This window comes from Triturus cristatus, chromosome 1_2 (assembly GCF_964204655.1).
Source record: "Triturus cristatus chromosome 1_2, aTriCri1.1, whole genome shotgun sequence".
Classification (NCBI taxonomy): Eukaryota; Metazoa; Chordata; class Amphibia; order Caudata; family Salamandridae; genus Triturus; species Triturus cristatus.
Genome location: NC_140580.1, coordinates 885,903,600 through 885,919,869, shown reverse-complemented (window position 1 = coordinate 885,919,869; position 16,270 = coordinate 885,903,600). Strand labels below are relative to the sequence as shown.

At 44.7% G+C, this 16,270-nt stretch overlaps 1 protein-coding gene across 20 annotated transcripts in view; it reads right to left on the bottom strand.

Annotated features, from left to right (window-relative positions):
- LOC146868219 (cyclin-dependent kinase 11B-like) overlaps positions 1-16,270 on the bottom strand; it is a 459,040-nt gene that overhangs the window by 17,585 nt on the left and 425,185 nt on the right. The gene's annotated exons all lie outside the window — the stretch shown is intronic.

Genomic DNA, 16,270 nt, shown 5'->3' with positions numbered 1-16,270 from the left:
TATATATATATATATACACATACATATATATATATATATATACATATACACATATATTTGCATATATACATACACATGCATATATAAATGCATATGCATGCATATTATATATATATATATATGTGTGCATATGTGTGCGGGTAGAGAGGTACAGGTGTAGAGGCAGAGAGGTAGAGAGGTGTAGTGAGCAGGGAGTGAGTAGGGAGTAGTAGTGAGTGAGTAGTACAGGGTAGAGTAGTAGAGAGTAGGAGGTAGAGAGTAGTAGAGAGTGAGTAGCAGAGAGTAGTAGAGAGCGTAGTAGAGAGTGTAGCAAAGAGTAGCAGAGAGTAGTATTGAATAGGAGAGTGAGCAGTAGAGTGAGCAGTAGAGTGAGTAAAGAGTAGTAGAGAGTGAGTAGTAGCAAATAGTAGAGAGTGAGTAGTAGAGAGTGAGTAGTAGAGAGAGAGAGTAGTAGAGAGAGACTAGTAGAGAGGAGTAGTAGAGAGAGGAGTAGAGATGAGTAGTAGAGAAAGTAATAGAGAAAGAGTAGGAGAGAGTAGTAGAGAGTAGAGAGAGTAGTAGAGAGAGTAGTAGAGCGAGTAGTAGAGAGAGTAGTAGAGAGAGAGTAGTAGAGAGTAGTAGAGAGAGTAGTAGAGAGAGTAGTAGAGAGAGTAGTAGCGAGAGTAGCAGAGAGAGAGTAGTAGAGAGTAGCAGAGAGAGTAGTAGAGCGAGTAGCAGAGAGAGTAGCAGAGAGTAGTATTAAGTAGTAGAGAGTGAGTAGTAGCAAATAGAGAGAGTAGTAGAGGGAGTAGTAGAGCGAGTAGTAGTGAGTAGAGTGAGTAGTAGAGAGTAGTAGAGAGTGAGTAGTAGAGAGTAGTAGAGAGTGAGTAGTAGAGAGTAGCATAAAGTAGTAGAGCGAGAGTAGTAGAGAGTGAGTAGTAGAGTAGTAGAGAAAGAGTAGTAGCAAATAGAGAGTGAGTAGTCGAGAGTGCGTAGTAGAGGGAGTAGTAGTAGAGAGTAGTAGCAGTAGAGAGTAGCAGTAGAGAGTAGCAGTAGAGAGTAGCAGTAGAGTAGTAGAGAGTAGTATAGTAGTAATAGAGAGAGTAGTAGCGAGTAGAGCGAGAGTGTGAGAAAGTGCCATCTTTCTTGCATGGTATGTCCCCACTTTTTGCTGAATTGCTGAATGTACTTTGACTGAGTGTGCCCTGGACTCCTGCCAATCAGGTGCCCAGGGCCTATGTTCCATCCCTAAAAACCTAAAACCCAAATTGGCAAACCCTGGCCACATGTCAGCCCCTGGTAAATGGTACCCTAGGTACCCAGGGCCTTGTGACCAGGGAAGGCCTCTAAGGGCTGCAGCACTAATTGTGCCACCCTTAGAGACCCTGTACCCTCACACACACTGCCCTTGCAGGCTGAGTGGCTGGGTACAGGACAAAACAAAGAGTCGACATGGCACACATCCCTGTGTGCCATGCCCACCACCTACACTGCCCTGGCATATATCAGCCACCCCTCTAGCTGGGTGCCCTATGCGAGTGGTGTGGGCACAGGAGCAGGAGCCCTGTGTCCCCACAGTACCCAGGTCCATTCCTGGGCACTGTAAGTGCAGTGCTGCCATTTAAGAGTATATGGTGCTGAGAACTCGTCAACCACTAACTCCACAGCACCATAATGACAACACTGAAGACTGAGAAGTTTGGTATCAAACTTCTCAGCATATTAAACCCGCACTGATACCAGTGTGGGATTTAATGTACCAAGCACCCCAGAGGGCATCTTAGAGATACCCCCTGAAACCTAACCTACAATCCACGTCTGGTCTGAGAGGCTGCCTAGGCTGCCACACAGCAGACATGTTGCTGGACCCCTGGGTAGGAGAGCCCCTGCTCTCCTGGGCCTGCAATAATGCACATCCTGGGCGAGGTGCTAGATCTCCTCCCCCCGGATGGGCAGGGGGAAGCTTCAAAGTCATGCCGCCTCTGTGAGCTTCCCCAGGCCACTGCAACGCCCCACTCTGGCGGGTAGCTTGGCCGGAAACCCCAAATAAAGAGGGGATGTGCCAGCCTGCCAACCCCACCCCTCAGGTGGGGGAGGCGAGGTGAAGCACATCTCCGGGCTCTCGCCATCTTGAAGATGGGGAGCCCTGCCCAGTCAGGACTAGGCTACTGCCCCCCTCCCACAGAAGAGAGGCAGGATAGGGGGAGTACCCACCCCAGGACAGGTACCCATTGGTCCCTGCCCTTCACCTACCTGTAACGCCCCTAAATCTAGTATTTAGGGGCACCCTGAGCCTTCCTTCCCCAGATTCCGAAATACAGAGAAGAGCAAGAAGAAAGAAGACCTGCCCTGCAGCTGCTAAGAGGAGGAAGACACCTGCGAAGCAGTGTCCCTTTCAGACTCCTAGAGCAGAAAATAGACATCAACGGCAGATGTGTTACTTCATGGACTGTTGGACGGGACTCATGTGGTCATGGGTTGTATATATGCACCAAACACTGATCAAGACAAGTACCTAACTACACTAAGCGCAGCATTGGCAGACTGGACCGAGTATCCTTGGGTGATAGTAGGCGACTTTAATGCTGTATTAGATGTCGACTTAGACAGGTCCCAACCCCCCATTGCACACTGCAGAAAGCAAAAAACAAGCTGAGGCACTTAAGAGGTGGGCGGAGGGTTGGGATCTGCGAGATGCATGGCGGGTTAAATATCCAGAATTCAGGGAGTATTCCTTTTACTCACCACCACACAGGCTACACACACGGATTGATCGGTTCCTCTGTTCCGACGCCCTATTGGGATCCATTACTTCTGTACTCCATATGGCTAAAACCCTCTCAGAGAAGTAGAAGTGGGGAAACCCACTTGGTACCTCGCACTGTTCACTGAGTGGGAAGAAATCCCTAGGTACACATCACAGAACAATTTTTAAATGGTTAATTCTTAATTGCAAGCAAAATAAATGTGTTGGTAACTTTCAATCAATTTTAGCAACAAATGAAAAACAGAAGGATTTAATCATCACGTAAATATTGTTCATTTCACAATATGTTAAGCAGTACGTGAATGCATCATATTCAAGTTACATAAGTGTCCAATAAGTTGAAAATTCTAGTATGATGGAGAAAAAAATCAAGATGTTTTTGTCTTCATTGATGTTGAAGCCCAATGCATTTGGGGATTTGTAGAATCCCTTCATCAGGGGCAGTCTAAAACATAAGCAGAAAACGAGACATGTGTCTAGACAATGAACTTTTTAGGATTCAAACAGAATTCAAACTGATGCCACAATGGTGGAGACACAAGAGTGTGTAACCTTAGTGTTGGTTACCAATGTTAAACATTTGTGTCTACATGTTCTAAAAAGGTAAGGTTATTCAGCAAGTATAGTTGAGAAAGAAACCCGTGTGCAAAGAACCCTGGTAGAGAGGGAGACAGCGGAGTGCTGTGAAAGAAGCTGATGTATCTGGTAAAAAACGTGAGAGAATCTGAACATGCAAGTTTACCGCCAGTGCTGTAGATAAAATTGAACGGAAAGGCGCTCACCTCAATATGACAACAATGAAAAGCAATGACAGTGGTTTACTAAGAGAAAACTCTTCGAGTTCTGCAGAGTGGGGAAAAAAATAAAAAAAAATTAAAAAAAATGAAGCAACGATGTAATGGGTTGAGGGTGGAAATTTACTGCACTGTCCCAAATGTGCGTTGGAGAGTGAACTGTTACCTGAAGTCTCAACGAGACTGGTGAAGCTGAGTATCCGTGTAGAGCTCGTGGGATGGGACGTTACGCGACAAGTGTTGGCGAAGAAATACCTCTGAAGGTAAACGGGAGATCTGCAAGCATGGAAAAAATTAGCCTGCTGGACAATAGAATGTCAGGCGGTGGTTCGTAAAAAGAACAAGATGGTGAACTCTAGTGTACCTGGAAGCCGCAAGTTGACGAAGCGTTCTGTCGTTAGAAGGAAAAACCGGAACTCATCTCAGGGAAAACGCAGTGATGCGTGAATGGATGGCGGCGGGGTTAAGTGGACGTGGAGGAATGGAGATAGAAATGAGACTGGGGGTGAACCAAAACGGCAGGATAAACGATAAGAAGCGTACTAGGAAAATTCCAACCATGAAAACAATGGACTCGGGGGTGAAGAATGCAAAAAGCGTCTGCAAATCAGACGGGATGTCAAATCAAATGATCCTAAGAACGTGGCACTGCTGGCAGTGAATGACGGAATAAAAGTGCTGAGTGTGGAAAACAATAAAGTTTTGTGGAAAGAAAAAAGAGTGTTCAGTAAAAAAAGAACCAGGAGAACCATAAGATACCTAAATGCAGAAAGGGTCTGATAGTTGCATATGGTGAATACATGATTGAGCCTAGTGTGAGCATAATAAAAGTGGTATAAACAAATTCCATATGTACTATATACACAGCGAACACTGTTACAAAAGGCAATCATAAGGTGATAATCAAGATGAAAAAATGCCTGTGTACAACTGTACAAAGAGAACAATAATACTGGAGGCAGTACATAGTTGAACGTTGAATACGTGATAAATGACGGAATGAGAGTGTAAGTTCAGTGTTATTAGATAGATAACACAAGGCAAAAACATGATGGTGGTGTCTACATTGTTTGTCTCAGAGGGGAACAAAACCTTAGAGGTAACAACTCCTGTCAATACGATCATTTAATCCATATGGAATCAAGGTATTTAAAAATTTGATCCAGTGGATTTCTCTTTGGAGGAGCTTTTGGGTACTGCCTGCTCCCGGTTTGGGTTGCACAACTTCAATTATCTGAAATCTGAGTTGTGAGATGGTATGCTTAGTTTCATGCCAGTGAGTTGATAATGGCGAAGTAGTACTGTGGTTCCTGATTTTACTTTTGTGTTCGGTGATTTTTACTTTAATCTTTCTTTCCGTTTTTCCGACATAAGCTTTTCCGCAGGGGCATTTGATGCAGAAAATAACATTAGTGGTATTGCAATCGCTTGAATGTTTGAGTTTCATTGATTTGCCAGAGGTAGGATGTGTTAACACATTGCCACTGATGACATTGCTGCAATGAATGCAATTGTTGCATTTGATGGTACCTTTGAATTCATCAGTAGGGAATGTAGGAGACGGTGTGGACAGTAGTGACTTCAGGTTTTTGCCCCTTGTGTATGCAAACAGTGGTTTTGCGGCAAAAATGTTGTTAAAATCATCCTCCGTGGATAACATCTCCCATCTGGCATCGATGATGTCTCGTATTTATTTGGATGCGGTGGAAAATTTGGATACAGAGACGGAACGAGCTTGTGTCGGTTTGATCGATGCTTGTAATAGGTTGGTTCTGTCTAGTTGTTGGGCACGTGACAGTCTTTAAGTATGTTGTCAGGATAGCCTCGGTCTTTGAACCGTTGAATGAATTCCTGTTCTTTGGTTTTGCTGTTGTCCGGGTTTGAGCAGATGCGTCTGACTGAGTAGTTGGGAATAAGGAAGATTCCTTAGTAAACTCCTAGGGTGAAAGCTAATGTGCTATTGCGGTCTGTTGGTTTTTGAAAAACGGAAGTCTCAAAGGTCCGGTTGTTGGGTGACTTGGAAATGAGGACATCCAGGAAATGAATTTGTTTTTGTTGGGTGTTGTGTGTAAATTGAATCCTCTGGTTGACGGTGTTGAGTGCGATGATCATAGTTTCAAGAGCTATGTCAGTGTCTGTCCATAATATAAAGATGTCATCAATGTAGCGGCAATACATCAATATGTGATTCCACCAGCGGGTGTTTGACATGATGTTCTCAGATTCAAAAAGTGACATGAATGCATTGGCATAAGCAGGTGCTCCTGAAAAGCCCATCGAAGTGCCAGTTAGTTGTGCGTAATAGTTTCCTTCCCATTCGAAATAGCTGTGGTGAAGGCAGAAGTGAAGAATTTTGAGGATGAACAATCTCTCTATCAATTTCAGGTGTTTGAAGGAGTGCCCACTCAATGGCTTCTAAACCCGCTTCCTGTGGTATGGATGTATATAAAGACGTCACGTCTATAGTGCAAAGAAGGACATCTGAGAGGTCCCTGTCTTTAATCATGTTCAGTTGTTGTAGAAAGTGAGTAGTATCTTTGATGTAGGAGGGCCATTTCTGGATGAATATTTGTAAATAGTAGTCAACAAATTTGCCTAGCGGTTCGAACAATGATCCGCAGCCTGAAACTATGGGCCGAAAAGGTGGATCCAAGTGGTTTTTGTGGATCTTGGGGATCATGTATAGCTTAGGTCTCCTAGCATTCTTAATCGTCAGAAAATTTTTGGTTTGCTCAGATATCCAATCCTGATCGATTGCTTCTTGGAGGATTTTAGACAAAATGTCTTCCAATTGTGTGGTTGGGTCTCGGGGAAGTCTCATGTAGGTGTTAGGATCTTGAACATGGTTGTTAACTTTGGATGAATAATAGGTGGTGTCCATGAGGACAATAGCACCTCCCTTATCTGCAGGCTTCATAATGATGTCCGAATTGTTAGCCAATTGGTTGACAAGAGATCTTTCAAACTGTGAAAGGTTATTTTTCATGGATTGGTAATTGATGAGTGCCACATCTCTACAAACCAAACGTTCAAAAGAATCAAGAATCTTGTGTGAAACCGGAGGAATGAATTTACTGCGTGGTTTAAAAGGGTTGGATGGTGCCATGGTATTTTGTTCCTCAGATTGCACGACATTGGTAAAAAAATGTTTTAGACTTAGTTGTCTCATGAACTTATACAGATCAGCCTCTACATTGAAAACAATGGAGTGCTCCGGGCTTATAATGGCTGGTATAAGCCCGGAGCGCCAACATTCCAATGTGTCTTTGTTCACAGCTCTGGCTGTGAACAAAGACTTCAGGGAGCCGGAGGGGATTTGAATCCCCTCGCGCTCCCTGAAGGCTTCGTTTTGTTAGAACATTCTGCCCTCTAGAGGCAGAATGTTCTAATAGCCTTATAGCCCTTCGTAGCAGGGCTATACCGGCTTTTAAAGTCCCTCTGCTTTGTTAAAGTCCCTCGCCTTCGGCTCGGGCCTTTAACGCTGCAGCGGGCCTTTAACAGCCGGTATAGCCCGCTACGGCGGGCTATAAGGCTATATTCATCGTTCAACTATGTACTGCCTCCAGTATTATTGTTCTCTTTGTACAGTTGTACACATGCATTTTTTCATCTTGATTATCACCTTATGATTGCCTTTTGTAACAGTGTTCGCTGTGTATATAGTACATCTGGAATTTGTTTATACCACTTTTATTATGCTCACACTAGTCTCAATCATGTATTCACCATATGCAATTATCAGACCCTTTCTGCATTTAGGTATCTTATGGTTCTCCTGGTTCTTTTTTACTGAACACTTTTTTCTTTCCACAAAACTTTGTTTTCCACACTCAGCACTTTTATTCCGTCATTCACTGCCAGCAGTGCCACGTTCTTAGGATCATTTGCATTGACATCCCGTCTGATTTGCAGACGCTTTTTGCATTCTTCACCCCCGAGTCCATTGTTTTCATGGTTGGAATTTTCCTAGTACGCTTCTTATCGTTTATCCTGCCGTTTTGGTTCACCCCTAGTCTCATTTCTATCTCCATTCCTCCACGTCCACTTAACCCCGCCGCCATCCATTCACGCATCACTGCATTTTCCCTGAGACGAGTTCCGGTTTTTCCTTCTAACGACAGAACGCTTCGTCAACTTGCGGCTTCCAGGTACACTAGAGTTCACCATCTTGTTCTTTTTACGAACCACCGCCTGGCATTCTATTGTCCAGCAGGCTATTTTTTTTCCATGCTTGCAGATCTCCCGTTTACCTTCAGAGGTATTTCTTCGCCAACACTTGTTGTCGCGTAACGTCCCATCCCACGAGCTCTACACGGATACTCAGCTTCACCAGTCTCGTTGAGACTTCAGGTAACAGTTCACTCTCCAACGCACATTTGGGACAGTGCAGTAAATTTCCACCCTCAACCCATTACATCGTTGCTTCATTTCCCCCCCCCCCCCCACTCTGCAGAACTCAAAGAGTTTTCTCTTAGTAAACCACTGTCATTGCTTTTCATTGTTGTCATATTGAGGTGAGCGCCTTTCCGTTCAATTTTATCTACAGCACTGGCGATAAACTTGCACGTTCAGATTCTCTCACGTTTTTTACCAGATATATCAGCTTCTTTCACAGCACTCCGCTGTCTCCCTCTCTACCAGGGTTCTTTGCACACAGGTTTCTTTCTCAACTATACTTGCTGAATAACCTCACCTTTTTAGAACATGTAGACACGAATGTTTAACATTGGTAACCAACACTAAGGTTACACACTCTTGTGTCTCCACCATTGTGGCATCAGTTTGAATTCTGTTTGAATCCTTAAAAGTTCATTGTCTAGACACATGTCTCGTTTTCTGCTGATGTTTTAGACTGCCCCTGATGAAGGGATTCTACAAATCCCGAAATGCATTGGGCTTCAACATCAATGAAGACAAAAACATCTTGATTTTTTCTCCATCATACTAGAATTTTCAACTTATTGGACACTTCTGTAACTTGAATATGATGCATTCACGTACTGCTTAAAATATTGTGAAATGAACAATATTTACGTGATGATTAAATCCTTCTGTTTTTCATTTGTTGCTAAAATTGATTGAAAGTTACCAACACATTTATTTTGCTTGCAATTAAGAATTAACCATTTAAAAATTGTTCTGTGATAGTACGTACCTAGGGATTTCTTCCCACTAAGTGAACAGTGCGAGGTACCAAGTGGGTTTCCCCACTTTCTTCTTCTCTCAATCTTACACCCGTGGTGACAACGGATGTAGTACCTCAGCACCCTTATTGAAACTGTTTCACCTTTACAAGTCAAAAAATTACTTCCAGTACTGCCTACAAATTGGTGTGCTCCTTGCAACCCATTCTTCTTAAAACCCTCTCAGATCATAACCCGGTGGAGGCAACTGTGCGTTGGGGTAAGGTTCCAACTCCAATTCCGACTTAGAAGCTGCAGCCCAATATGCTTGAGGACCCGGTCTTTCGCCAAGCCCTGTCGGATGCGATTGATCATCATTTCTTGGACAATGCAGGCTCTGCTAGCAATCGCCAGATGGAATGGGATGCCTTTAAAACGGTTATCAGGGGAGTAGCAATCAGCACTAAGATAGGAGTTAGAATGGCTCTAATAGAACGGCTCACGAAGCTAGAGGGTACATTGGCAGCACTAGAAGGGGAGGCCCCGGGGACGGGTGAACAAATGACATAATTGGGGGAGGCCAACATTCAATACGCTGAACTACGTGTCGTTGATCACCGGCTGTATATACAGAAACAACACACACAGGCAGACAGGTCAGGGCCGCTGTTGGCACGGTTGGTTCGTAATGCCCCTCCCCCGACACCCATATTGGAGATCCGGAACAGTGAGGATACTGTGGTAGACACGCAATTAGAAATCAATAATGCGTTCAGGGACTATTATGAACAAGTCTATGGTCCACTTCCTGGACTTACTGACATTGATTTTGAGCCTTTTTTCAACGGGCTGCACCTACCACAACTCACACGGCAGCAACGGGATGAGTTACAGAGGCCAATAACGGGGGCGGAAATTAGACAGACGATTAAAGCTCTACCGCGTAATAAAACTCCAGGGAGTGATGGCTTACCGGACGAATTTTATGCGGTGTATGCTGACCTGCTGATACCCCGCTTGCAATGTATATATCAAGAGTCATTGGAAACAGGTGGGCTCCCTGCTTCTGCCCTGCAGGCGTTAGTGGTCTCCTTATTAAAGCCGGGGAGTGACGGTTTACTTCTCTCAAACTACAGACCTCTATCACTTCTGAATACGGACTATAAGATTCTGAGCAAATTATTGGCCACCCGTCTCGGTCAGTTTATTCCTACATTAATACACAATGATCAATGTGGGTTTGTACCAGGTAGAAATACGGCACTTAATATCAGACGACTCCACCGGGTCATGTTGGGCACACTTGGCACAGGTACCAAAGAGGGATGCATATCACTTGATTTGAGACAAGCGTTCGATACTTTGCGCTGGGACTATATGTTCTATGCCCTTGCACGGTTTGGTATACCAGATGAATATATAGCATGGGTGCGCCTATTATACAAAAAAACCCACCTCACGGACGCGTACAGGTAATCACATCCCACGACAATATGCGGTGGCCCGGGGAACCAGACAGGGCTGCACCTTGTCGCCAATGTTGTTTATTCTGGCTCTTGAACCACTTTTGCACAGACTCCGTGCCTTTGCAGCTTGTAAGGGAATAATGCGGGGTCGCACATCTCACACAGTCTCAGCATACACAGATGATCTTATTCTTTATATCAAAGATATGGAGGTTGACCCGCACCCAATGCCTTCCATATTTAAGTCGTTTCAAGACCTTTCTGGGCAGGCTATTAATGCAGATAAGTTGTATGTGTATTTCTTTGAGGCATCGGTGCGGAATGGTCCCTTTCAATTCGGCCCCTGGACCTTTCAAATGGCACCTGATACTATTAAGTACCTCGGAATACAGATTTATCGAAATACCACGGACCTCTTAGATGGCAATTTAATGCGTGCGATTGCTGCGCTCAAGTCCCAAATCCAATTCTGGGTCTCATGGCCCGTTTTGGTAGCGGGCAGAGTGGCCATCACAAAAATGGTGCTGCTACCGCGGCTCCTTTATTATTTCAGAAATCTACCTATCCTTGTCCCTACGAGGATCTTTAAAGTGCTGAACTCCCTGGTGATAGATCTGGTGTGGGGCAATGGGCGAAAGCGTATTAGCCTAGCAAAATTGCAATTAACTATGAAACAAGGAGGGATGCGAGTACCAGATTTACGTGCTTATTGCTATGCTAGCTAGTTGCAGTGGCTGGCTTATTGGCTTGCAGGACGTAATTTGAAAAAAATAGACATGACACCACGAGACAGGGACAAGGGGATTATTCACATGCTCTTACTACCGCAGGACCCCCTGCCGGCATCGGCGCCCCACTTATTGAAATTAGCTATTACTTATTGGAGGAGTGCTGTGAGATACACTGGACGGGTGGTATCGTATGCCCCCACTATGCCGTTACTGAGTATCCCTACAAGACCGGGATTGACTACTAGCCGTGCTCTGCGGATGTGGGAGGATGCGGGAGTCACCACGATAGGAGAGTTTTACTCAGAAGGTGTCCTAATATCGCATGAAACATTTGTGCACCTACACGGTGTCCCCGATACAATGTTCCTATTGCACGCACAGATATCCAGATCTATACGCATCACATGGCCGCCAGGTGATACTGAACAAACCACGAATGCCCTACTTACCATGCAATACCTAATGGGACATGAGCACGACTAACCAAATGGCTCACCCACGGTATTCGCACTGAGACAGCGATCTCCTTACAACTAGTATGCGACAAGTGGGAAGATGTAGGCCGGGAGTTTATAGTTAAGGAATGGGATACTATATTGGGATACCCCGGGAAGGTGTCTCGCAATCCTAGATTTAAATGTATCCAATTGATGTTGTTACATAGAGCTTATTTAACACCGCGCAGATTGCACACTATGTATCCGGGAGCAAGTGATAGCTGCCCGCGCTGTCACGCACCCAATGCGGGATTGATACACATGGTGTGGGATTGCCCCCGACTAAGGTACTACTGGGCGACAGTATGCAAACTACTAGCTGGTGTAACCCCGGTGTGCCATACAGTCACCTTGGACTATTGCATACTGGGATTAGGGCCTCGTGGAAAGAAGGGTAACCCCGCCTCCAGATTTGCTAACCTTGCGCTCCTGCTGGCTAAAAGAGCCATAACCACACGATGGAAAGCTGCTAGAGCCCCGTCCATACAGGACTGGCATGCAGAAGTGGTGAAGTGGGGAAGGGCGGAGGGGGCTGGACTACACAGAGAGGAGTATAGGGGGCTAAGGAAAACACCTATCTCGCTGAGCTGGAATGCAATGATGGAGGAATATGCTGCAATAGATATATTATCCTACTAGGGTGCACCGTTATTATAGTTTGAGGGGCTGGACCACTGTTATGTGACGCAGGGGTTCCTTACATTATCCAAGGGTAGTTACACTGTATGATTCACAAGACGGCACAATATACCCAGGTCAGATTGTGAGACCGGAATGCACACGAGTCCAACTGTGGACATGCATAAATGCTACTAAAAACGCTTATTGCCGGACATGCGGGGAGGGGAGGGAAGGGTGGGTAAGTTTTTTTGTTGGGTTGTTGGCAATGTATTGAGCACTGATAGATTTGATTACTCATGGTATGTTATTAAACTTCAGATGAGGGAACAAAAGCTGGAAATCATCCGCACTGGTTTGCAATCGGAGATTCAATTACAGATGTTAGATTACTAAACAATGTCTAGTGAGGATTCTCATAATGCTTCGGCACTGTCACTGTGTATTCTTCTATACTGTTTGCGACTGTATGTCATTATGCCATGTACAACTATGATACTGTATCACGTTATGTTGCCTAAGCTGATGGTTGCATATAATCAATAAAAATAGATTTAAAAAAAAAAAAAGAAGAAGAAGACGACACCAACTGCTTTGGCCCCAGCCCTACCGGCCTGTCGACACTCGAACCTGCTCCTGCTACAACCCGGCATCTCTTGTGGCCAGCAACCTCACAAACCCCGGAGGACCTGGCTACCTTTTGGCTCTAAGCCCCTGGGACTCCCATGAGTAGAGGCTCTACTCAAAATCTACTTCTAGTCCCTGGCATCATCCCAGAACCGCAAACCCTTCACACACTGTACCTGCCAAGCCTGGCCTGTGCCGGAGTGAACGAAGACCACGAGGAGGACCCCATGGCGACTGTGACCCCGAGTCCGGCACCCAAGGACTTCCCTCAATGCTCCTGAAGACGCCTGCAGCCTCAGAACCAGGTGCCCCCCCAACCGCGATCAACAGAGGGTAAGATTTCCCAACACCAAAAGGCACCCCTGCACCCGGCGCCCCGCGGCCCCCTGTGCCCAACTCCGGGGTACCTACCTATCCTCCAACTACCTAACTTACCTCTTGAAGTGGTGGTGGCACCTAAAGAATTTTCGTCCCTGAGCTTGCAGTCTTTTTCTAAACCGGAGCTTCCCCATGGAAATCAATTGAGAACCCGAAGGCTCAAAAGCACCCTGCACCCAGCTGCCCGAGTGGCCCTGGCAGTGTAACCTCTACACCTATCTACTTCCCCATTTGCCATGAGCAAGTGCCCAGGAGCCCAGCTCCCACAGCCGCGTGGCCTGCTAGTCAGCAGCCACCAACCAAGGCCCCCCTGCCTCCCATAGGATAACATTGGGCCTAACTATCTCTGCACCCGGCTGCCCCTGTGCCGCTGAGGGTGCAACGACTGTACCTACCTGACCCTTGGAGACTCCTGAGTCTATGCCCAGAAACTTAACTCTGGCAGTCGAGTACTTACCTTAAAGCCGATAACTCAGTTTTCTCCATAGGGTAACATTGACTGGTTTTTCCTGAAATTTCTTCTAAGTGTGGACTTTTCAAAACCTAAAATATTCACCAAAAATCAGCCGAGTAACGAAAACGAAAATACTCACCTGCTATTAGGGGAGCTCACAGTGCTGGATCTTGGTGCCCAGCACTGACTCTGAAAAATATTCACAACCGTACTTACCAGTAACCCAATTTTCTTCCATAGGAAACCATTGATTGTTTTTCTGTGAAATTTCTTCTGTTGATTTCTGCAATCTTTAAATATTCTTTAAAAATCATATAAATTGTGAAAACTTAATTACTTACCTGATTTGGATAAAGGTCCCAGTACTGAGTCTAGGCACCCAGTACTGGATTACAAAAGTAACGAGAACATACTATACCTACAATTTGAATTTTCTTCCATAGGGAATCATTGACTGTTTTCTATGAAATAGTGTCAACTTTTAAAATAGCAACATATTGTCTAAAAATCATAACAGTAACTAAGTCGACTTTTATAACTTGATTTCAAGTACTGACCCAGGACTGCATCTAGGATCCTGTCCTGGAATACCAAAAGTAATCCTAAAAGTAATCTGTTGCAAATAACTTGAAACTTCCATTGAACTCAATGCATGATTGTGTTTAAAAATGTGTTGCCTATTGCAACCACTTGTAACTTTCTACAAAAGTCAATTGCAGTTTGCAAAAGTATTTATATAAAGCATCTCATTCTGAGAAAGTATATTTTAATACCTATTGTTGGTTCTAAAATAAAACAAGCATATATTTTTTTTATATATAAACCATTGGCCGAGCGTTCAGTTATTGAGTTTGTGGGACCATTTGCTGACTGAGTGTGTACAACAAGTGCTTTACACTGTCCTCTGATACTGCCTTACTGCTCGACCAAGCTACCACTTTAGAGAGTAAGGTTATATCTAACTTCAGCCTCTGCCAAACCTATGGGGACTGTGGACTCTGTACACCCTGTACCTATTTGGGAACAGTATATACAGAGCCACTTTCTCACAGAGAGTATAGTGAGTAGCAGAGGGTAGTAGAGAGTAGTAGTGAGTGTAGAGTAGTAGAGAGTATTAGAGAGTAGTAGAGAATAGGCGAGTGAGTAGTAGAGAGTGGAAGAGAAGAGTAGTGAGTAGTAGAGAATCTTGCTGCAGATATCTCTCTGAAGCCATGTGTTGTGTGTGCATACGGTATACACTAATTCACAATAAACACGCCAGGGGATGAAGCAGCCGTTGACGCGCGTCGTTCTGTGCACTCGCCTGCGATTTTGATACCCTCCGAGGGTGCGGAGGGACAGTCTACTGAAAAAAGTGAAAATTCAAAGTCAGAACGAAACATTTGTAAGTAATTCGGCGCAGTCTGTAGGCATGAATGAACGAGGGCCCGGCGTCCTTTCAACAAAGCGCAGACACACACATCTGCCCAAGTGTCACTTGACAACGAACAGAGGCTTTCTGCAATATTGGTAAATATTTTTCTCTGTGAATGTGGTTCAACACAGTACTGTGTTGGCTGGTAAACAACAAATAAAACACCTTTAAGACATCTGCTAAAACCAGAAATCAGTAGCCTAAGAAATACAGTGAAAGAACATTCATTTTGTGGCCTCTTTGCTGTATCCTTTTGAACGGCTCCCACAGAACGAACAACTCCTTGGTTGGGAGAACCAGTCCCACATTGTTGCTGCCTGGATGATAATTTGCTGACAAAAACCTTTTTTTTGTAAAAACAGGCCAATGTTTTGCTCAATAAGAAACAACATTCTTCAGTACAGAGAAGAAGAGGAACACCATAAGAGTAATTTCGAGCTGTGAAAACAACGGACTTTAATCTACTACAGCTATGAGAGAGGTGGAAGGTGTGCACACAACATAGACTGAAAAGAACGTGCACCAATTCTTACTCCGTTCCCAAGGCCCGCCTCTTTTATAATATCAAAAAAGAAGCGAGTAAGCAAGCAGTCAGTTTCTATTTAGAAGTGCAGCCTCCACGTCCTCCGTGGGAGAAATCCCCATCTGTCTGTTCCCAAAACAGTGCTGTTGGTACCTTGCGCGATAGTATTCCACCCCCTCTACCGCCACCCCAAGCGAACGCAGCATCAGGGAGCGCCAACTGCCAGTGTTGTGTTCTTACCTTAGTAAAAACAAGGGAAGGGAACAGCTGACGGGCCTCAACCAGAGACGCTGTGCAAGCATACAGGATGGGCACTGGGTCAGCTCACTATACCCATTGGCTGACGTCATTGTGAGTGACTGCATTCTATCCTTTCGTAAGCAGCACATCTGAACACTAAGAATTTCCCTTCAGTGCCAGGGTCTCTGTGAGCTTTTTGAATCCAAAAATGTTTTTCCTTTTAGCCAATTTGTTTTTATTTTGGTGAGGGCTTGGAAGCAGCTGCATCAAAGTTTTACAAAAAAAATTACAACATAAGTATAAATGCCTTTTGGCTTTGTCAATGCTTGTTTGTTTTCTCTGTGATAAGTGTACCAACTGTCTCTCTTTGCGACAAGTGCCCGGTTCTTTCTCTAGTATGTGATATCAACCTCACTCCGTGACCTTAACTGCGTGAGTAGTTTATTATCGGCCTATCCCGGTCACTCCACAATGATCAAATGTACCTTGCTCATAACCGCTGTCCTTCCTCTCATAGTAAGCGTCCACACGTCTTTCTGCAATAATGGTAAATATTTTTCTCTATGAATGTGGTTCAACACAGTACTGTGTGGCAGGTAAAAAACAAATAATACCCCTTTAAGACATCTGCTAAAACCAGAAATCGGTAGCCTAAGGAA